A 24,399-nucleotide genomic window follows, 5' to 3' on the forward strand; every position below is an offset into this window, starting at 1 on the left:
TATTTCACTTAGCATAATGCTCTCCAGTTCCATCCATGACGTTGCAAATGGTAAGAGTTCCTTCCTTTTTAGAGCAGCATAGTATTCCATCGTGTAGATGTACCACAGTTTTCTAATCCATTCATCTACTGATGGACACTTAGGCTGTTTCCAGATCTTAGCTATGGTGAATTGTGCTGCTATGAACATAGGGGTGCATATATCTTTTCTGATTGGTGTTTCTGGTTTCTTGGGATATATTCCTAGAAGTGGGATCACAGGGTCAAATGGGAGTTCCATTTTCAGTTTTTTGAGGAAACTCCATACTGTCTTCCATAGTGGCTGCACCAGTCTGCATTCCCACCAGCAGTGCACAAGTGTTCCTTTTTCTCCACATCCTCTCCAGCACTTGTCGTTTGTTGATTTGTTGATGATAGCCAGTCTGTCAGGTGTGAGATGGTACCTCATTGTTGTTTTGATTTGCATTTCTCAGATGATTAGTGACTTTGAGCATGTTTTCATATGTCTATTGGCTTTCTGAATGTCCTCTTTTGAAAGGTGTCTATTTAGGTCCTTTGCCCATTTTTGGATTGGATTGTTTATCTTCCTTTTGTTAAGTTGTATGAGTTCCCTATAGATTTTGGAGATTAGGCCCTTATCAGATATGACATTGGCAAATATGTTTTCCCACACAGTGGGTTTTCTCGTTGTTTTGTTGATGGTTTCTTTTGCTGTGCAGAAGCTTTTTATTTTGATGTAGTCCCATTTGTTCATTTTCTCTTTAGTTTCAAGTGCCCTAGGAGCTGTATCAGTGAAGAAATTACTTCGGCATATGTCTGAGATTTTGTTGCCTTTGGATTCTTCTAGAATTTTTATGGTTTCCTGTCGTACACTTAAGTCCTTTATCCATTTTGAGTTTATTTTTGTGTATGGTGTAAGTTGGTGGTCTAGTTTCATTTTCTTGCATATATCTGTCCAATTTTCCCAACACCATTTATTGAAGAGACTATCTTGGTTCCATTGTATGTTCTTGCCTCCTTTGTCAAATATTAATTGAGCATATTGGTTCGGGCCGATTTCTGGGCTCTCTATTCTATTCCATTGATCTATATGCCTATTCTTGTGCCAGTACCAGGCAGTTTTGAGAACAGTGGCTTTGTAATACAACTTGATATCTGGTATTGAGATCCCACCTACTTTGTTCTTTTTCAGGATTGCTGCAGCTATTCGGGGTCTTTTTTTATTCCAGATGAATTTTTGGAGAGTTCGTTCTAGATCTCTGAAGTATGCCGTTGGTATTTTAATGGGAAGTGCGTTGAATTTATAGATTGCTTTGGGTAGTATGGACATTTTAATGATGTTGATTCTACCAATCCATGAACACGGTATGTTCTTCCATCTGTTTATGTCTTCCTCTATATCTTTTTTCAACGTCCTGTAGTTTTCTGAGTAGAGGTCTTTTACCTCTTTAGTTAAGATTATTCCTAGGTAGCTAGGATGGTACAATATCCGCAAATCAATAAACGTGATACATCACATAAACAAATTGAAAGAAAAAAACCACATGGTCATATCAATTGATGCAGAAAAAGCATTTGACAAAATTCAACACCCATTTTTGATAAAAACTCTCAGCAAGGTGGGAGTAGAAGGATCATACCTCAACATAATAAAAGCCATATATGACAGGCCCACAGCCAACATCATACTCAATGGACAAAAACTTACACCATTTCCCCTAAGAACAGGAACAAGACAGGGATGCCCCCTCTCACCACTCCTGTTCAACATAGTACTGGAAGTGTTAGCCATTGCAATTCGGCAAGAAGAAGAAATAAAAGGCATCCAAATTGGAAAAGAGGAAGTAAAACTGTCCTTATTTGCAGACGACATGATATTATACATACAAAACCCTAGAGACTCCATCAAAAAGCTACTAGACTTAATACATGAATTTGGCAATGTAGCAGGATACAAAATTAACCCCAAGAAATCTGAGGCATTTCTATACACCAATAGTGAACTTTCAGAAAGAGAGATTATAAAAACAATCCCGTTTACCATCGCACCAAAAATTTTGGGATTTTAGATATCATTTCACTAGATAGGGGGAATCTGGGAACCTTCCTTAGGGCTTTAAATCATCGTGCCAGCCTAAGTTGGGAAGTGTCATGACATCAAACCTCTTTCTTACTCTTGGAGGTTTTTAGTTCTCTGATGCTGGGTTTCTAGCCACATTCTCACCATTGACAAGTGTCCTGGCCTTTATTGTCGTCACTGTTATTGCAGCATCAGTTTTATTGTTTTCTGGACAAGCTGGATACTTTAGACCAGGTAATCAGCAGAACTGGAAGTCACTGTGAGTATCTGCCCTCCACATCCCATCCCCCCTGAGGCTTTGGACAAGGTAGAGTCCACAGAAGTACCGTCTTAGGGGCTGCTAGGGGCTACAGTCAATCCAGGACTAAAGTCATTAGCAGCAAGGTCCACAAAGGAACTATTTCTACCTAAACTCAACTCTCTTGGGGCTTCCTTCCCACTCTTACCTCCCCACCCCCACAATGGATAAGACCATAAGAAGACATCGCAGCTTGACCACAGCAATGTTGGGTACATTGGTCATCCCCATCCTTTTCCTGAAGATCACCCTATCATTAAAAATAATTACAGATTTTTAACCTCCCAACACATGTTCACCCACGTGCACACACACACGTATCTTTTAGTGGTGGTGCTTCTAGTGTCTGTTGCTTGAGATAATACTGGTGGTCACAAGCTGGTATGGACAGGATAACACATTTAAATAGGTTTAATTTTTATTCATTGAACTGCATTGACAAATTTGAGACACATTTGTGCTTATATATGTGGGACATTCATTTGCACCACAGACAGTGCAAGGTATAAATGATAGATCTCTTGCGTGAACTCCAGTACCAGGGCACAGAGCTAGACAACTATCTCCCTTTACTGCACACATCACCAGACCCCTCTGACCGCATTTGACATCAGACTCAGAAATGAGTTTGGAGACTGGGCCAAGATAGGCTGAGTGGTTAGGACTTAAGACTCCACCTATTTGTTGTAAACCCTCTGGCTAAAGTACCAGGCAGTGGGAGTGCAGAGAGGGTGGGATGTGGGGAGAGAGAGTATGGCACCTGATATGACTCCAACCAAACCTACTCTTTATCTTCCAACAGAAGATGAGGGAGAGGAGGCAGGGAGAGGGAAGAAAGGGAAGAAGGATAGAGGGAGAACTGAGGAAGAGAGGTAAGAGAGGAGGGGATTGTAGGCTGAGCCTTGGGGCTGGGCAGAGCCAGATTGAGGGGGGTGTCTGTTCCCATTTGGGACTGACAGGCCAGGCAGAACCTCAGGTTTGAGGTCAAATCTTAGGGAAGCAAGTAGGGTTGTCCTGGCAGCCTGATAGAGCCTGGGTGTAATCTGACTCATAGCCACTAGGGTTGCTGAACAGGGGACAGTGCCAGGCTCTCTGTACTCTCAGCATCATCTTTCCTTCCAGCCAGACAGGCCCAGGCTCCAAAGACCCAAAGGCAACTGAGGAACGAACTCACCAGCACTTACTTCCCTTAGCAGTTTGCACTTTAAGAGGACACTCCAGAATATTACTTCTACTACCACTCTAAGTATTCTAAAACGATTACTTCTTCTCTAGTCAGTTTTAGTAATTTTGAATTTTTCTAAAAAAATTTTAAAATGTAAGAAAAGTTTTAAAAATTATTAGTGGAAAAATTTTATAGTCTCTTATTTTTATATCTCTACTGTATTTTATTTTTATTCCCTCTTTCATGCCCAGTATCACTTATTTAATGCTTCATGTCTTTTCATGATTAGTTTTGTTAGAAGTCAGTTTTCTTTTTGAAGAACCAGCTTTTGTATATTCATCTCTATTGTTTCTTTGTATTCTATTTCATTAACTTTTAATTTTTTTAAAACTAGTTTTGTAACTGAAAAATACTACAAAGGGTCACTTTGTCTTACAAACTATTATGAAAAGACCAGATACCCAAAAGGATGGACAAAGCATTAAAAAATGAAATCGATGTGGCTTATAAACATAAGAAAAGACTTACTTGCAAATAAAGCAATGCATCTTTAGTGGTGGACCTCTAGGCTTGCTCAGGGAAGAGAGGTATTTTAGCTGAGTATCCAGGGGAGGGAACCCTGGATTAAAACCCCAGGCTGCTGATTCCAATCTGATTTTTATTTACTGGTATTAGGCAAGGCACAAACCTGTTTCCTCCCCATAAATCGTAACTGATAAAAAATGTCTCCACCTGCCTTATTTCATTGGCTATTGTGTCCAATTAGATATGGAATGTAAAGAAGATAAGACCTGAATGCCCATTCAGCCCTCTGTCCCTAGTCTTTCTTCTCCTACAGGTGGCAGTAGAGGGGATTGTGGATGAACCCAGCCTTGCCTGGTAGGACCACTTACCAGGCCTTGGCCCTTAAATTAGGAACATTATTTTGAAGGCAAGAAAAGAGTCTTATTCTCTCTTTAGTTCACTGTGCCTGCTGTCTTATCTCTTCTTCAGCTAAGTTTATTTATGTGGTCTGTAGCTATAGATATTACAAATATGGAAATAAAAGAAACAGATTTTAAAAGTATTTAATTAGAAAAGAGTCATATTGTTTTACAGTTTTGCAAATCTCTTTAATGACTAGCTTAAGAGAAGATAGCTAGATTCTCATATCTGCTTCTGTATTCAGATATTGCAATATGTTTCTTTGGTTGGAGTAGATGAACAAAATCTAGCTTCATACAGATTTGTGGTTGGAAAAAGTAGGAGTATTTTAATAGCCTTTTCAGATCATTGATGGCTATCATTAATATGCCACCAAAATTGGACAAAGCCAGTTTCTGAAAGATTAGTTTGCAGTGTGGAATCTGAAGCCACATCAATGAACTAACTCCTCATACTCAGCTATATTAAACTCTCTTGGTCTGTCTTATACCTTGAGTAGGTCTTTTTTTTTTTTTTTTTTTTTTTAAATATATTTTATTGATTTTTTACAGAGAGGAAGGGAGAGAGATAGAGAGTTAGAAACATCGATGAGAGAGAAACATCGATCAGCTGCCTCCTGCACATCTCCCACTGGGGATATGCCCGCAACCAAGGTACATGCCCTTGACCGGAATCGAACCTGGGACCTTTCAGTCCGCAGACCGACGCTCTATCCACTGAGCCAAACCGGTTTTGGCGAGTAGGTCTTTTATTCATGTCTGATTTTATAACATTATGCATTGGTTATTTGGAAAACAATGACTCAGTGAGTTATGCAGACCTTTCAAAGTGGACACATTTCATTCCACAATATCAGATTTTATTTATTTATTTATTTTGGCCCTGAGTGTGGGTTTCTTTTTCCTGTTTATTAAGTTCTTTCCATTTGTCATTATTATATGTTCATCTCAGATTTGTTAATATCACCACTGATTTAATCAGCAAAGTCTTTAGGTATTGGGAAGCAGTCAAGCTCCTGGTGTGGATATGTTTTCTTTTTCTTTTTTTAATATATATATTTTTTATTAATTTATTTTTTATTTTTGTTGATTTCAGAGAGGAAGGGAGAGGGAGAGAGATAGAAAGATCAATGATGAGAGTATATCACTGATCAGCTGCCTCTTGTACGCCCCCTACTGGGGATCAAGCCCAAAACCTGGGCATGTGCCTTGACCAGGAATTGAACTGTGACTTCCTGGTTCATAGGTCGGTGTTCAATCACTGAGCCACACTGGCCGGCGATACAAGTTTTCTAAAATTCTAGTTTTCACTTGACAGCTCAAATTTTATCATTGGCAAAAATTACTACCAGTTGTTTTACTTAATGTGACAAGCTCACTTCATTCATTTTCAAGAAAATGTCTTCCAAATACCTAACTCTGAATAATCAGTTTGTCAGTTGTTCTTTCTAACAAAAATGATGTTCCACAACAAAAGCAGGCAGTTCAGCTTTCAGTGCAGTCAATCAAGTAAATGCATCCATTACTTCAGCATGCAGCGGAAGTGCTTTATGTACAGATGTTAACAAGATCTATACTCAAGGGTAATGTTTTAATTAATAATTATTACTCCATCACGGACATTCTTATATGGAGCTGGACTTGTTGTTAAGCCTTAAGTGCATGGGTGGTGAAGAATATGACTTCGTTGATTTGTGTTAAGGCCCCCGCAGTTTTACCCACTGTTGCTTTTGCATTATCAGTGCAAATGTCAACACAGTGAATACTGCAAAAAAAATCTTGGTATTGTTATAAAAATGTTCCTCATCTCTTGAATACCCTGGAAAGGTCTTGGAGACCCCCAGGAGTCCAGCAAACATAATTTGAGAGCCACTGATCACTGTGACCATGGGTAATAATAGCTCGTGGCCTTAAACACCTCAGTTAGCCTCCCTGGGCCTTAATTTTCTCAAGTTTAAGGAGAGCCTGGATGGGCTCTTAGTTTGTCTGCACTATAGAGCCATGTTTGCTACTCTTTGAAGCTACTTCTACCCTAGCAGCTGTAGTACTCTTCTTTTCTCCCTCCCTCCCTTATATCTCCTTTCCCTTCGTAGCTCCTCTCAGCCCACCTCCTACAGGTGGGCGTCCTCCTTGTTGTTTCACCTCCTCTACTCCCTTGGTGATCTTATCCCTTCCTTGGCCTTTAGCCATCCCCTACAGGATGACAGCTCCCAAATCTTCACGTTCAGATCAGATATCTGTCCCAGGTATCTGATCCAATTCTATGATTCCACCTGCCCCTCAGATTTCTCCATTTTTGTGTCCCTACCTGTATGTCTAAACTGATTTAATCATCTTCCCCCACACATTTCCTCCTCCAGACTAGCCAGTTGTGGTTAATCCATCATCCACCCAACTACTTATGCCAAAAGCCCAGGATCCCTCCGTCCCTTCACTCATCTAACCACCCAGGCCTATCATTTTTGCCTCCTAAATATTTTCCCAGTCTCTCCCTGCTTTCCAGCTCCGTCACCACTACCTCAGATCAGGCCCTCATCATTACTTACCCAGACCATTACAAGTGGCTCCTCCTTGGTCCCCTTTCCCCTTTCCAACCTATACTGTATAGCTCAGGCTAGAAACTACAAGAGTTATCTTCTCACAGTTGTTTTTCCCCCCACTAAATAAATACATATTGGCCCAGCAGGCATGGCTTAGTGGTTGAGCGTTGACCTATGAACCAGGAAGTCATGGTTCGATTCTTGGTCAGGCACATGCCTGGGTTGTGGGCTCGATCCCCAGCGTGGGGCATGTGGGAGGCAGCTGCTCAATGATTCTCTCTCACCATTGGTGTTTCTACCTCTTTCTCTCTCTCTCTGAAATAAAAATATATTAAAAAATACATATTGAGAGCTTATCATGTCAGACAGTGTGCAGGGTGCTGGGGATATAGCAAAGAACAAATAGCCAGTCCCTGGCCTCCAGCATTCACAGCATACAAAGGGAGAGAAAAAGTACAGGCCACAGGTAATCAAGACAGTGTGATAGGAGCGCTTGAGAACCCCTAGAAACCCTAGCTAAGAGGAGCTGAGCCTGAGGGGTGGTCAGGGAACACTTCCTGGAGGAAGCAACACTGTGAAACTGCTCACTGGGTAGGAATTAGCTAGAAGTGGTGGGAGTGTGTGGTGTGAAAAGCTTTCCTGGTAAGTTGATTATCTCATTTCCCCGCTTAAAGCCCTCTTCTGGGCTTCACCACTGCCTGTAGGATAAAGGCCAGGCCCATACTATGGAAAAATACTGTTGTGGCCTTATCTCCCATTCCCCTGTATTCAGCCTGAGCTGCTTTCAGTTTCCCCAAACTTCGCTCACTCCCTCACAGCTCCAGGCCTTTGTATACGTGGTTCCTCATCTCCTCCACCCTTCCCACCCACTGGATTACCAGGCAGCTGACTCAGGAGACCTTCCCTGACCCTCCCATGTAGACTTTGTGGCTCCCTGTCCTGTACTCCCCACCTGTGCATACACTTGGACTCCTGTGCACTCTGACATCATTAGCGCTCATTCACATGTGCCTCTGACTTTGGCTTCTACTTCCAATGCAGGTCCTGCCTAGTTCCCACACCCTCACCCCATGAGCATTTTGGGCGTCCTCAGAGTGTGTGTCTCCCATGTGCTGGTGGATAAGGCTAGCTAGACAGTTACCACCCCCAAACCTCCAGCTATCTTTTCCCCTTCTCTGCTCTGTAACCTCCCTTTGCCCCTGCCACACCCCATGGCAATATCAGCTCTGCTGGACATTGCCACACCCATTAGGCACCCCACACCTACTGGGAACCACTGACACTCCTGTTGGCGTGAGACCAGCCGTTCTACTGTAAGAGCAAGGCTATGGGGCTGATGCTATCCTCATTGCCTTATACAGCCATAGTATATGGCCCCACAGATATGTCTGAATCATAAATACCACTCTACCTCAGAATTATCTCCTTTCCACTGAGCAAAGTTTTGTCTCTGGGGTAGTTCATGGTATCAGTCTCCTTCTCTTAGAAAGTGTTCTTTCCTAACAGGCCTCTTAGCCCCTCATGCAAATATACTTCCCAAGGTTCTGCCCACCAGAGGACCAGATAGGTGTGACCTGCATCAGCCTTCATCTCTAGCCTGGAGGCAAAAGGTATATGGGTATTTATTTTTTAAAGTAGATTATATAGGGTGTCCCAAAATTCACACAAGAAGTAATTTTGATAGAAAACACAGGTTTATAATTAAAAATTGTAACTTCTTTATTGATTCATAAAGTATACAGTATAGGGTTATGTATGGAATAGCACATCAGGTAAATGGCCTTCGCGGCTTTGCTGGTACATACACAAAGCCGTGGTCTTCATTGGTCTTCATTGTCCCTGCTCCTGGGCCATAATTGGTACTTGGTAATGCTTATCAAAATTGAAGGGATTGAAATCAAAGGGCAACAGATATTAGAATCTGATTCAATAAACCAAGTAAAATTAGGCTTTTATTTTTGTTGTTGTTAATGCTCACGCAAAATTCAAATCTTGCGTGAATTTTGGGACACCCTATATAAGCAATATTGATTACAGCTTCATCACTTAAAAATTCAAACAGTTAAAAATCCCCTTGCATCCCTCCCCTTATCCTAAAGCTTACCCTGCTGGTAGGCACTATTAAATATTTGGTAGAAATGTCCAGACTTTTGCTCTGCATTTACACACATATGTGTGGCTGGCATAATATTTGAGAAATTAATCTCCACCCCCTCCCTAGATTTCCCCCTTTCCACTCTCAAGATTATGGAACTCATTTCCTCCTGAGCTAGCTCCCCAGATTAGAAAATGGAATCCACTTTGTCTTTGGCTTTGTGTGCCCAAAGTTTACTCACTTAAGGGAAACTTCGGGATTTGAGGAATAGCTCATCAAAGACAAAGGATTCTCTTGCAGAGACTGGATGTCTTGACTAGAAACAAGATGGAAGAAGGAGTTCACCTGGAGTGGAAAGACCCCCAACCCTTTGAAGCCCTCCTCACCCAGACTGCCTGGGGGCAGGAAAGACAGGGGAGGAAGATCTGTGGCCTCTATCCTGACTTTTATCAGCTTACCTGGGCAGGCAGGAGTAAGACCCCAGGGAATGGTGGCTACGTGGTTGGGCAAGCTGTGGAGAGACATGTGATCTTGTCCAAGATTCCTGGCTGCCCACACGTGGCACAAAGCAGCAGAGGCTACTAGACCTGGCTTCAGCCAACTTCACAGCCACTTCCTCTGTCCTGTGCCTGGCACTTCTCAGTGTTCTGGAAGACTTGTACACACCTGGAATTAAGTTTCCTGTTGGCAGGATGGAAGCTTAACATAAACATTGAGTTGACTTATAGAAACTAACATTTAGTTTCTTGCATACCTAAATTTGTGAACTGCGGTTTGTACTGTTCATGCTTGCCACGTTTGAAAAACAATTCATGATATATTTAAAAAATGTTCCCATAGCTGTAGATACAGATTTATGTTATTCTTTTTTTTAAAAAAATATATTTTATTGATTTTTTACAGAGAAGAAGGGAGAGGGGTAGAGAGTTAGAAACATCCATGAGAGAGAAACATCGATCAGCCGCCTCCTGCACACCCCCCACTGGGGATGTGCCCGCAACCCAGGCACATGCCCTTGACCAGAATCGAACCTGGGACCTTTCAGTCCGCAGGCCGACGCTCTCTCCACTGAGCCAAACCGGTCAGGGCGATTTATGTTATTCTTAAAATGTTTTAAAATACATGCTCATAGTAGGAAATTCTAATAGTACTAAAGGAGAAGGCAAAAGTTTTCAGTCTATTCCCACTTTCTAGATGTAACTATTGCTAACAGCTCCTTGAGAGTTCTAGAAATTTGTTATTCACATAAAGACATGTATCTATTCTACATAGCTCTTTTTATATACAAATACTCTCCAGCTATATATACTTATCTGCAACCTATTTGCTTCTTTAACAATTTGACCTTATTATTAAATAAATTGCATTATTTAAAGTAGATATAGTCCTACTTCATTTCTTTCAGTGGTGCTCAGTATTCCATAGAATAGATGTGTCACATGTATTTAACTAGGTGATTGGCCCAGATTTTTAGCTATTATCAATTAAGGGCACAATGAACATAATAATAGCTAGCATTTATTGGCCACAGACATCTTTCTTTGCATATAGTCAGTCACAGAAGCCTTGTAACAGCACAATGAGATAGACCCTATTATTGCCCCTGCTTCATAAATGAAAGAACTAAGTCAGAAAGAGGTCAGTAACTCTCACAATCACATATCTGATAGGTGGTAGATCTGAGATTTGAACCAGGCAGTCAGGTCCCAACCCTGCACTCTAAGAGTAGTATACCACCCGGTGCACCTGTGCTAATGTCTCTATATAGAATACATTTGTAGCACTGTACTTGCTGGGTCAAAATAAGTGTGTGTTAAATTTTAATGTGAAATGGTCTGAAGATTCTTTCATGAAAAGAGCAATGTTTCTTTTAGTGCAGAGCCCACTTGTTTCCTGAGAAGAGAGGGGCTGCTGCTCCTGTGTCCAGAGGCCTCACTAGTAAGGGCCTGTTCTCTGCCATGGCCAGGCCTTCATCTCTGAATTCAGCCTGGCCTTCTCACCCTCTGGGCTGGGCTGGGCTCCCAGAAGTCATGTCCTCTAACCAAGGCCACAGCCACAGGCTCCTGGAGAATTCAGCTCTGGCCCCCTTTTCTCTCTGTACTCTCTTGGTCTCTCAAGGTGAGGGTATCTCCTAACTAGAGGGCTGCCTTGGCCCCAGTTTCCTATTCCATCTGCAAGAAGAGAAAATGGCAGCCACCTGGAGAAACAGAATTGGCTACTCTTTACTTCCATACCTGCAGCTCCTATATCTAACCACAAGGGGCCCAGTGTGGGACCTCCAGGCCTAGATTCACATCAGACCTGGAGGTGGGCCGTCAGAGTGTGTGACATGGCTTCTCCATAGGACTCTATCAGTGGTTCTGAAATCGAGGCAATTTTGTCTCTCTTCCCCCACACCAGCTGGGAACATTTAGCAGTGCTTAAAGATATTTTTGGTTGTCACAACTTCATGGGGGTTTGCTACTGGCATCTACTGGGTAAAGAGAGGCCAAGAATACTGCTAAGCATCCTATATTGTACAGGACAGCTGCTCACAACAGAGTTATCCAGCCCAAAATGTCAGTAGTCCTGAGATTGAAAGACCCTGGGCTACAGTGGGCAGACTGCCCGGCAAGTGGCTGTCACTGTGACTTCCTCTGTTTTTGTTAACAGTGGCAAACACATCCTGGTCACCTAGAGTTTGCCACTGTTTGGAGTGCTTTACATCCTTTAACTCATGTAATCCTCACGAATCTATAAGGCAGGTTCCACTATTATCACCCCATTTACAGATGGGGAAGCTGAAGCATGGAGCTCTAAAGTACCTAGTCCCAGGTTCCTGCGGTGGCACTCTAGGCTTGGCTTCCATGGAACCTCTCACATGTGCTCATGGTGAGTGCTCCAGGACTTCTCTCCTCTCTCTGCTTCTTCTAGAACCTTGGAAGCACCAGGGATTGTTTATGTCTGTACAAGGAGAGAGAAAAAAGTAGTTGATTGGTTTTCTTGCCCTAATTCTGACTTCATTTCCGATACCTTTTGTATTTTTTTCTCCAAAGGGCTTAATTGAAGTAAACACTGACTGCAGAGATTATGGACAACCATGACAATTTACTTATTAAATTTGCATGGAATAATTCTGTCACTCCTACAGTGGTTTCTCAGAGCCCTTTTAGTCTCTGGGCCTTCAGACTGAGATGCTTTTGAGTAGTTAGTTTTGCTTAGACACGAAAGCAAACTTTATCATCCAGGAGGACAAGGAGGAGCTGGTGAGTCAATCTTGGGACCAGGGACACAGGTTGTCTGCCTGCAGTTTGGATGAGGGGGGTGCATCTCTAAAGGAGGTCTCCAACAGCCAAGATGGGAAGTTGTAAATGGGGTGAGGGTGGTAAAAGAAGTGGGAAGGGATCTGTTGGATCAAAGCCAACTTCACCCCAGAGGAAATACTTACTGGCTCATTAATTATAGGATGCCATAGGATTGGCTTTGCCTCTGGTTGTGGGCGCAATAACCCATGCTTTAAACAGTCCATCACTCAACAGTAATTAGCACAGGACCAGACTGACAGGTGGCCCACAACACACAGTCTCAAACCTGACCTGGAACTGGGCTTGGATGCCACACCTGTGGAGCCAACCAACCCATGTTTTGGCAGCCAACAGGGGTACGGGCACAGAAGGGGCGCATTCTTTCTTGGGACATTTGCTGCGACTTTGCTATGTACTAGGCACTGAGAGGAACACAAAAGAAATGTAAGACACAGGCCATACCCACAGTGTAGAGAATTGAGGAAATAAGGTTAAGTTTAAAAAGTTAAAGAGCAGCACATGAAATATCATATATGTCACATATAAGGGATTTGGATGCTCAGAGCAAATAGGAGTTCTGGACAGGGATTCTCCACCAGGTGGATGGATGGAGGTGGTGGGGTTCTGTATCACACCTCCATGTTGTAAAAGAAGTAGGAAACACAAAGAAGAACAAAGAAAAAAATTAAAATCATACTAACTCTTGTCAGATACATAATGTTATTATTTTGGTTATCTCCTTTAAGATATTTTTTCCCGTGCATACATATGAATATATACACATATACACATTTTGTTACATAAGTGGATTCATGTGACTTACATTTTTATACTTAGCAATAAATAAATTTCTTAGGATCTTTTGTATTTTATTGTGTACTTACTCTGATTTACCAGTAACTAATCCCTTGTTATTGCCCCTATAGGTTACTAACAGTTGTGGCCTACATAATACTCTATCATACTCTGTGCACATCTGTATTTCTCCACATCTGTACGTTTATTCCTAGGACATAGTTTTTAAGTAGGATTACTAGACTAAAGTATATGCATGCACACTTTGAACTGCTTTGATATGTATCAACCATTTGCCTTCCAGAAAGGATATATCAATGCAGGCTCTTCCCACCTGTCCTATGAGAGTATCCCTTTCACTACATCCTTCCCAACTCCAGGTATTTTTTTTTTTAAATTGCAAATTTGATAAGCAAAAACAGTATTTCATTGTGTTGTTTTATTTTGTTTTCATTTTTTATTATTACTACACTAGTGGCCCAGTGCACAGATTCATGCACATTGAAGGGAAATTAATTAGAAGAAATATTTTAATATCACTATTCCCCCTTTCTCTATAATAGAAGTGTCAGAGATGAAATAAAATTAATAAAATGTATATGAAAATAACATATAAATTGATTAATAAACAACATGGTATAACATGGTATAATAACAACAAAGACATGATATAACAACAAAAACAACATTGTTAAAAACAATGACTGATAAATTGATTAAACTTATTCTAATATCTCCCTGTATACCACATTAAGAGTAAAAAAACTTTCAGAGTGCTTGACTAATTTGCCTTGTGATGAAGTATTTACAACTTTAACGTCACACGCTCTTCAAACTCAAGAGAAAGCAACATATAACTGACCATGTCCGAAAACGGATTCAGGTAGGAATATTCCTACTCTGTCTAGAGTTTGTCCTTGTGATTTATTAATAGTCATCGCAAATGCTGGCATCACGGGAAACTGTCTTTGAATTAATTTAAGTGGAAGACCAGTGTCAGACTGGAACAGTTGTGCCAATAATTGGTCTTCGGACATATTCTGTCGACGCAGCCACTTTCAGCTTCAGAATGTCAACAAAAACAACCAAATTCATGATCGACAATGACAGATCAAAACATGCATGTGATTGGCACCAGTGAGAGCTTTATATGTATTGCGCATGCACAAGTCAATGTTTATTTTTAGATTGCCAGTGTGTGTCATATGTACCAGATGGTCGGTCACTTAGCCTTTTATATATATAGATTATATATATATGTGTGTATATATATATATATATATATATATATATATATATATATATTTACAGGCTAATTAGTCATTGGTGATTCTCTTTTGACAAATTGTTTGATTATGTGCTTTATCTCTTTTCCTATCAGAAAGTATATTCCTGCCCAGCTGGCATGGCTCAGTGGTTGAGTCGACCTATAAACCAGGAGTAAACCAGGAGGTCACGGTTCAATTCCTGGTCAGGGCATATGCCCAGGTTTTGGGCTTGATCCCCAGTGTGGGGTGTGCAGGAGGCAGCCAATCAATGATTCTCTCTTACCATTGATGTTTCTATCTCTTTCTCCCTCTCCTTTCCGCTCTGAAATCAATTTTTAAAAAAAGAAAGTATAGCTGAAACCGGTTTGGCTCAGTGGATAGAGCGGACTGAAAGGACCCAGGTTCGATTCCGGTCAAGGGCATGTACCTGGGTTGCGGGCACATCCCCAGTAGGAGATGTGCAGGAGGCAGCTGATCGATGTTTCTCTCTCATCGATGTTTCTAACTCTCTATCTCTCTCCCTTCCTCTCTGTAAAAGATCAATAAAATATAAAAAAATAAAATAAAATAAGAAAGTATATTTCTTTTTCATTTCATTTGTGCAATGTTTTATTATTATTTAGTGTGGTTTATTCTTTTTGTCTTATTGATTATAAGAGTACTTGATATACAGGGTATTAACTCTATGTCTTTCTTTTTTCTTTAATCCTCAACCAAGGGTATTTTTTCCATTGATCTTTAGAGAGAGAGAGTGGAAGGGAGGGAGGAAGGAAGGGAGAAAGAGACAGAGAAACATCAGTATGAAGGAGACACATCGACTGGTTGCCTCTCGCAAGTGCCACGACCAGGGCTGGGGATTGAACCTGCAACCAAGGTATGTGCCGTTGACCTGGAGTCGAACCCATGATCCTTCAGTCCGCGGGCTGACACTCTAATCATTGAGCAAACTGGCCAGAGCTGTCTATTCTTTACTTTCGGTTATTTATTTATTTATTTATTTATTTATTGTTAATCCTCGCCCGAGGATATTTTTCCATTGATTTTTTTTTTTTTTTTTTTTTTTTGAGGAGAGCTGACTGATACCTTTATTGCTTTAGGGGGAGGGGTGCTTAGGAGCTCTTGGTGGGGCGGCCGCTTCCTCTTCACCATCACGGGCCTCTGGCTGCCCTGGATGGCGCTGGCCCTGCGGATGGCGGCCATGCGCAGATCCAGGCGGTACTTGTTCTTGCGGATCATGTGCTGGATGCTGCTCAGAGTGGCCCGCGCGTTCTTGTTGATGGTGGTGCGCACAGAGGAGGTGGCCGGCTTTTGCTGGCCGGATCTCCACTTCATGATGACCACTGCACCTTTGCCATTGGGCCGGCTCCACACCCACCGTCTTGCGGTGAATCAGCCCGTTGTAGTGAAAGGAGTTTTGGGCATTCAGGTTATTGGGTTCGGTGCTGTACGTCTGCTTGTTCCTCTTGATCAGGAAGCTGGAGCAGTTCCGCACGATTATCCATTGCAGGTGGGCAGACATGGCAGCAGCTCTTCACGCTGCTTCATTGATTTTTTGGGGGGGGGCGGGGGCTTGGGGGGCGGGGTGAGTAGAAGAGAGAGGGAAAGACCAGAGAGAAACATTGATGTGAGAGAAACACATTGATTGGTTGCCTCCTGCATGAGCCCTGACCAGGGCCTATGCTGGGGAGGAGCCTGCAACCAAGGTACGTGCCCTTGACCGGAATCGAACCTGGGACCCTTTGGTCTGCAGGCTCTATCCATTGAGCCAAACCGGGTAGGGCTGTATTTCTTTCTTTTTTAAATATATGTTTATTGATTTCAGAGAGGAAGGGGGGGGGGGAGAGAGAGAGAGAGAAATAGCAACATCAATGATGAGAGGAAATCATTGATTGGCTGCCTCCTGCACACCCCCTAATGGAGATCGAGCCCGCAACCCCGGCATGTGCCCTTGTCTGGAATCGAACCTGGGACCCTTCAGTCCCCAGGCCGACACTCTGTCCACTGAACCAAACCAGCTAGGGCAGGGCTGTATTTCTTATATTACAAATACTTTGTCCTAGATTGTCGTTTGCCATTTAGTTTTTGTTTACTATTTAAGCATTCATAAATCTAAGATGTCCATGTAGTCAAGGTACTCCATACAGGCTTTCCAAACCACTGGGCTGGAGGTGGCTGTGACTGGAAGCAGGGAGGCCCCTGCGGCCCCTGGGCTGGCACAGCGGTGGCAAGACAAGACCTGCAGTCAGGGCCAGGCTGGAAAGGATCCAGCTGGGCAGATTCTAGCCAGAGTGGGGAGGTGATCAAAATGTGACTTGGGTGGGGAAGTGAAGAAGGAGGGGGAGTGGGATGCTGACATGAATGACAAGAGTGAGCAGGTGGAGGGTGAGCCAGAATCTGGAATACAGGAAGCGGGCAGGGGGCAGAGATTGTTATAATTCCCTTTGAGGTTGTTGACCGAGGCCCCTGCTGGAGAGAACTTGTTGGTATTTGGATCTCTAAGCCTGGCCTGGTTTCTGTCTTGTGTCAGCTCAGAAAGGCTTTTTCTGCTACAGAATTATATATGCACGTAAATTCTCTCATAATACTTTAATGTTTTTGTTTTTTGTTGTTTTACATTTAACTTTTAATCTAGACAGAATTTGTGGTATTTTGGTGAATTGTGACAGTTAAGGATTTAACTTATTTTTTCTAAAGTCACTTATGATTAAAATATCTATCTTAAATACTACCTGTATCTTACAGTTCGCTTCCATGTATATCTGGGTCTGCTTTCGGTCTCTGCGGTCTGTTCCAGTGAATTGTTTGTTCCATCTGTTTTGATCACATTTTCTTTAAATATATCTCAATAGGTGCTTGGATAAGGTATATATTTCATCATGCTTTTTTTTTTCTCTCTCAGAATTTTCTTTGGTCTTTTAGGATAGGCTTCAGAATCATTATGCCAAGCCCTGCTCCCTTGGACTGCACAGTGGGAGCTGGAAACAGTTGACCCCAGTTTGGCTTGTTTAAAATCATAAGTACAAACATTCCAGAAGCTGGATTTGGTGGGGCTGGACTGTCCTCTTGGTATAGACATCACACGGACTGTTCAGGGAGAAGCCCCTCACTGCCATTGACCTCCACTTGGGGCAGCCCCAGACTCTGGCCCAGAGAGTCCTGTGGACCCCCAGAGCCCCTTTGTCCATACTGCTATGGCCACCATAGCTTCCAGCCATGTCCCCCCCGTAGCCAAGCCAGGCTTTACTGGATTTTCCTGTCCATCTTGCAAGGTCCCTGCCTCCAGCCAGTGTTTTCTCTAAGCCTGTTCTCCTCTAAGGAATTCCTATGGGTTCGATCTGGGGGTCTTTTCCTAATCTGTTCTTAAGTGTGTTATTCCAGAAAGAATTCTTCATAATTGCCAGCATCATGATAGCTTTTGTGCATGCATGTTTTCCCTATTTCACATTTGTTACGTTCTTTCTTATTCAAGTGATGTTTTCAGGATCGTTTTTATTGAGTAGTAATAAACATATAGTAAACTCACAGATCCCAATCACCTATCTCAGTGAATTTTTCCATATGTGTACACTGTGTAATGACCACCCTGATCAAGGTATTTCTTTTCCAGTTAAGAAGCTGTTGGTGGGAGGTTGGGTAGAGAGGGAAATCATGAGTATGCCCCCAGGATGCCTTATTTTTTCTAGAATTATCTTTAAAGGATGTTAAAGAGTGAGCCAAATGTCAAGTCTGTACAGTGATGTGGGGAACAAAATGGTTAAAAGTAGTGGGTCATGTTCCAATCCTCCCCCTTTATTAGCCATGGGACTTTTGTGCCTCAGTTTTAACAACTGTAAAATGGGAGTAAATAGATGATAGCTCCTACCTCACAGGGTTGTCATGAAGATTACATGAGGCAGTACATGTAAGTACACAAAAAATTTTAATTGTTGTTTTTGTTGTTATTAATCAAGAGGAGGCGGCGGCAGTGATTCTTAAAGAAGGGTATGCATCAGAATCACCTGGGGCACTTTCGCAAAATACACCAGCTCAACCTGGCCAGATGTACTGAGTCAGAATCTAGATTTTAAACTCCTCTCATTCTGTTGCTTATTCATGGTTAAGAGCCACTGGTCTGGAGGTGGCTATGAATGGAAGCAGGACAGCCAGTGGTTGGCTCCTGTGGTACTGAGGGCTAGAGGGGATCAAGCAGGGCCGATTCAAGGCAGAGTGGAGAGGTGGCCAAGATATGGTGGCTTTGAGTGGTGGAGCAAGGAAGCAGCAGGGGGGCAGGGGGGTGGAGTCTGGGGTGACTCACAGGGTGCTGACTGAATAATAGAGTGAGCCGGGGGAGGATGAGCCAGAATAGGGAATAAAGGAAGGGGGAGAGCAGCGGACCAGAGATTGTTATAATTCCCTTTGGGATTGTTGAGTGGAGGCTCCTGGTGGAAATCCGTTAGTATCGGAATCTCTAGGCCTGGGTCTGTGGTGTTTTTCAGGGAATCACTGGTATGAAGGAGATAAAGCCATGGGCCTGGTCATTGAGTGAACATAGAGGACAGAAGAGGGCCAAGTTCGCAAGCATCCACTTGTGAACCTTCATTCACTTCTTATTCTCTCTCTAGAAATAGAAAAGTGCTTCTTTTTCATGTAATAACCCCCTTGCTGAAGACTGTGGGGGAATGAACTCAGTCTTCTCACTTAAAGATGAATATTGACTGTGGGTCACTGCCTTTCCTCATAGGTCTCAAAGTTTTCCACATCTTCTGATGGAGGAGCGTAGTCCTGATCCATCAGTATCCTCAGATGGGGCATTCAGTTGGGGGCAGGGTCCTATTTTCTGGCATCCCTTTACCCCCCAAGCTCTGGTGGTTGGCTTCTTAGACTATGACTCTCTTCAGGCCCTGGAGATCCTACTCTTTGGTAAGAATTTCACTATCTCTTCCAGAAACATTTGCACTTAGAACTAGAGGTGTGATAGGACTGATGGAAGGTGTTGCCTTCCTGAGGGAAGGTGAACCTGGAATGGGTTATTCATTTGCTCACTCTAGAACATCCCTGTCCAGTAAACCTTTCTGCATTGCTGGAAATGTTTTTCTGGGCTATACAATACCATATATTGGAGGAAGTGGGGTTTGCAGGCACTGCAGCCACTCAAGTGGCTATTGAGTATTTGAAATGTGGATAGTGTAATTGAGGAACTAGATTTTTTATTTTTTGTTAATCCTGACCTGAGGATATTTTCCCATTGCTTTATGATTAGTATTATTTAGAATGTCCTTTCTTTAATCGGAGCAAGGCAATCATGGTTAACAGAGCATGACTAATATTTCTTATAACTATACCTAGCCCCCAACATTCTATTTTTGCCCCTAACATTTCCCTACTGCTATTTCTGTCATCTCATATCTATGAGATTAATTTTAGGTGAAAAGTCTCATCCTGCTGGACTCCATTTGCTTCTGGCTTGAAAGTAGTTCCCAGGGATGGAATACATTGACTGCAGGATTTTCCATTGCTTTTTAAGAGACAGTGGAAGGGAGAGAGGGAGAGGGGAGGGCGGGGGGAGAGAGAGAAACATCAGTGTGAGAGAGACACATCAATTGGTTGCCTCATGAACACCTACCAGGGCCAGGAATTGAACCTGTTTCCCAGGTATGTGCCCTTGATCAGGAATTGAACCTGTGATCCTTACATGCACAGGCTGACACTTTAACCATTTAGCAACACTGGCCAAGGTTAGATTTTTTATTTTAATTAATTAAAAGTTATATTTAAATCGACAAAAGAAAAGCAGATACTATTAGGTTGCATTTACTGGATCAATAAAATATAGGGACACTGGGTCTGATACCCCACTTGCTGCTCCACTATCAATACTCCACAGAGGTACCTTTGAAAATGGGTCTTTGAAATCAAATGGGCTTTCCTTCTCTCACCTCTCTAGCCTTGGCCCTTGTTTTGCCTCCCCAAGGAGGCAGGTATCTACAGCTGCCCTCACCCGCTTCTCCCGACCCTTGTTTGCCCCACTCCTCCTTTCAAGGACAAGACAGTGCCTGTGCCTTTCCTTATGCCCTGCCACTCTCTCTCCCTATTTGTTATTCTGCTCATGCCACAGCAAACCCCACTTCCTCCAAGAAGGCTTCCCAGACTCCTGCACCTTCCAGGTGAGGCAGTCCTAGGGCCCTGAACAGATTCCATTGGCTGCCCAGTTGCTGGTGGAGGTGGCAGGGATGGATCTTAGGAGGATATAGCCGTAGGATGTATGTGTGTCAGCTCACTGCCCCTTAGACTTCCTTCTCCAGCTACATCTCCACTCCCTGGGAGAAAGAAATCTCATGTCCCAACTACCACAGACGTACATACTGATACATAACACCGAAGCAAGTGTTTTGTAAAAACGGTACTTGGCTACTTTCCATCCTGTTCCATTTATTTCTTCTAAAGAAAAATACTGGTTGTGACCCATTAAACTGATTTCACAGCTCAGTAATGCAGCACAATGCACTGGGCGGAAAACGCAGATCATTGCTGCTCAGAACAGCTCCAAACACTGGCCAAGTGGCCCTGTCCAGACGCCACCCTCTGGGCTCCTCGAAGAGCTGGCAGATGACGGCTCTGGAAGCCGCGTGCTCCTGATGGCGGTCCACCTGGTGACGCTCTGCTCTCTCCTTGGAGTCTCCTTTCAGGGCCCCGGGTGGTTGTGCCATCAAGTGGCCATGGTGACAGATGCTGTCTCATGCTGTGGGAGGGGGTGGGAAGTCTCTACTCCAGATACCCGAGAGAAAGAGGTCAGGTCCGTGTCAGGTGCCACAGGACTGAGTATCTCAGCCCTCTTGATGAGGCTCCTCATGGAAGCAAAGCTCCCAGGCCCAGTGGGGGCTCACCAGTGGCATCCCCTGTGGGGCTACAACCAGCAGGAAGAGCAAGACATGGAGCTCCTGCCTGCAGCACCACAGTAGAGACATCTGACCAGCCAGATGATGGGGGACAAATACATCTAGGGAGCATTCTAGGAGGGAGTAAGTCTTGGAGTCCCCTTTCCCTTTGGACTTTAGTCCTGAACTGGGAGTTACTGAAAACAGAACCCACTGAAATCACTACATCAAAACCCCTGCATGTAAACCAGGTGTTTTACCCCTCTGTCGGCGTTTATTTTTTAGCATGCAATCCTAACAAGACTGGCTCTCAACACACTGCAGAAGAAAAGAAATGGCCTGGAAGGGTGGTGGCGGTAGGTAGTTTTTAGAGACAGGCTTGTAGATAACAGGAATGTGAAGGCCATGGAGAGGACAGAGAAACGGTATAAGAAAGGAGCACAGTCACATTATTGTCTAGTTCCATGGGGAATGCCCGTAACAACACCAGTGGAAAAGGATTTTTTTTAAGGTGTTAGGGACCTATGTGCCACATTGTGACAAGATTTCCCTTTAAATTGGCCAAACAGTGTTTTGGCAATTGAAGTTTCACTTTTCAGAAAAAGTAATTCGTGAGAATTTCAGTGATTTGGTATAAATTCAGTGCTATTGATCTGCTCCTGATTAGGGCTAGTCATACCCCTCATGGGTGTAAGGCATGCTGTGATCTCAGGTAATGGAGCAAGATCTCCCCACCCCCTCCACCCTCATGCTCTAGTCAGCCTCACAGGGTAAAACCCATCCATTATTGTTGGAGTCTTTTGTTCACCAATGTGAACTTGGGAATAAATTCTTTCCAGTCGGAAAGCTTGCTGACAGTGGCTCCCTGATGCACTGATAGGTGTGGAGAGGGGACTCTGAGCTGGACACTCCAGGCCTGGGTGGGGTGGCCTAAATGACCAGAGGGCATACAAAGCCACTGAGTATTTGGGCTGGGGTGGGTTTTCAGGGAGCAGTGTGTGTGGGGGGTGCGCTTGGAGGATGAATTCCCCCTCTTCACTTCTTTGCTGGGGCAGCCCCCTCACTGAGGCAGGGCCTGGTCCGCTTGCCTTTGGTAGCCAGTCTTTCCCTGGCGCCCTGGCCACCTGATCTCCAGATCTGCTTCTGTGAGTTACGTCAGGTGACCGCAGGGGTGTTCCAGTCAGGGACCTTAGAGAAAAGTCAGATATTTCTGAGACAAAGATGATTTATTCTACACCATCTGTGAAAGCGAGCGTTAAGTAGAAGGCAGTGGGGTTGGAGATGTGTCACACCACTAGGAGGTTTCTGTCTTAACAATAGATTATTATGTAGTACAGCAATTTTCAACCCTTTTCAGCTCATGGCACATATAAACTAATTACTAAAATTATGTGGCACACCAAAAAATGTTTTATTTTTTGCTGATCCTACAAAAAAAGGTATAATTTTGATTCATTCACACCGGATGACTATTGTGTTAGCTGTTGTCACTTTTTTATTTGCCAATCTAAGGGAAAAGAGGTCAGTGCCCCTGAGTAAATAGTCAGTTATTGCATGTTTTAAAAATTCTTGCAGCACACCGGTTGAAAATCACTGATACAGAATGCATGCATAGTGCATTACACGTCCTTCTATTGATACTTGAAAATGCTGTTTTGATTATAAAATGATGAAACTGTTTCTCCTAATGGGGGAGAATAGTAATATTAAACTAAAGCATAATATTAAAAGTCTGTGTCAAAACTTCAGAGGTTTGCAAAGCCATTCCAAGGCCAGAAATGGAGCAGGGCCTGGTTAATTGGTGGTTCTAAGAAGCCGACCAATGGAATTCTTTTCTTCAGTAGGAATATAGTAATGTGAGGGGTAGAAAAAGCCACCCAACCTTAAGCATTCTGACTAGTGGAGGTTAGATTCTGATGATAGGGTCACAAATGATTTTAATGGGTCCAAGTGTAAAAAGGATCAAAGTGTAAAAAGAAGAAGACAGATGACTTACATGATACCTAGTGTGCAATCCACTCGTGTTAGAATGTCCAGAAGGAATGAAGTCCAGAAGTGAGCAGTGATTGTAGAGAAGCCTGGCCAGCATAGAGGCTGCTTGTTTGCTTCATTATTAACGTCTGTTTTGAGTAAGGGGATGAGCAGGGCGAAGACAGGCTCTCTGCTAGGGGAAGGTGTGGAGTGTTAATGCCAGAGAGAGAGAAACGTTCCCAATTCCCATTTGTTTCCAACTCTGTCTCCCTTGAGAATAGTCCTCAAATGGGAGAAAATAACACAGATCATATGGGGTGAAATGAAGCTCCCAAAAGTAAGGAATATGTTAGTGGAACCCCAAACCCTTTCTGGGGCAAAGTCCACCTTTCACATTCCCCACCTGTCTCATTCATCCAGGTTGACTACCACCCCTGAATTAGCATTTCTGGGGAGAGGTGTGGTCTAACCAGAGACACATCCATTTACTAGTCCTAGATTTATTTATTTATTTATTTATTTTTATATTTTATTGATCTTTTACAGAGAGGAAGGGAGAGGGATAGAGAGTTAGAAACATCGATGAGAGAGAAACATCGATCAGCTGCCTCCTGCACATTCCTTAATGGGTATGTGCCCGCAACCAAGGTACATGCCCTCGACTGGAATCGAACCTGGGACCCTTGAGTCCGCAGGCCAACGCTCTATCCACTGAGCCAAACCGGTCAGGGCATTAGTCCTAGATTTAAACACTGATGAGGAAACTGAAACTTGTCCTGTTTAGTAGTTAAAAAAAATGACAACTCTAGGCTACGGATGACACAGCCCTGGGAGGGACAAGTGAAATGGCTTTGGGGTGACAAAGTCAGGATTCAAACCAGTCTTGTTAGTGCGGAAAAAGAAGGGAATTTTACAAGGGAAAATGTAACATTTTATATTTGGATTTAACAAATTACTCATCCAGGTACATACAGATGGCTTTGGAGGAGCCCTAGGAGACTGGTTTTCCACAGACCAGCCTGTGGACCCAGGACAAAGGAGGCAATGCAGCCCTTCTCCACTCCCCACTCCTTAGCCCACATGGATGTCCAGTGTGGGGCCGGGGTCTTGGAGACTAACCAAGTTGG

The 24,399-nt window shown here is 43.2% G+C and overlaps 1 protein-coding gene and 1 pseudogene across 2 annotated transcripts in view; one reads left to right on the top strand and one right to left on the bottom strand.

Annotated features, from left to right (window-relative positions):
- Nucleotides 1–24,399, top strand: part of ASPRV1 (aspartic peptidase retroviral like 1) — a 114,491-nt gene that overhangs the window by 59,258 nt on the left and 30,834 nt on the right. The window lies entirely within an intron of this gene.
- Nucleotides 15,557–15,966, bottom strand: LOC308526254 (large ribosomal subunit protein eL28-like; annotated as a pseudogene). The gene has a single exon. The product of its transcript is annotated as a large ribosomal subunit protein eL28-like (transcript).

Source organism: Myotis nattereri (assembly GCF_964212035.1).
Source record: "Myotis nattereri genome assembly, chromosome: 10".
NCBI lineage: Eukaryota > Metazoa > Chordata > Mammalia > Chiroptera > Vespertilionidae > Myotis > Myotis nattereri.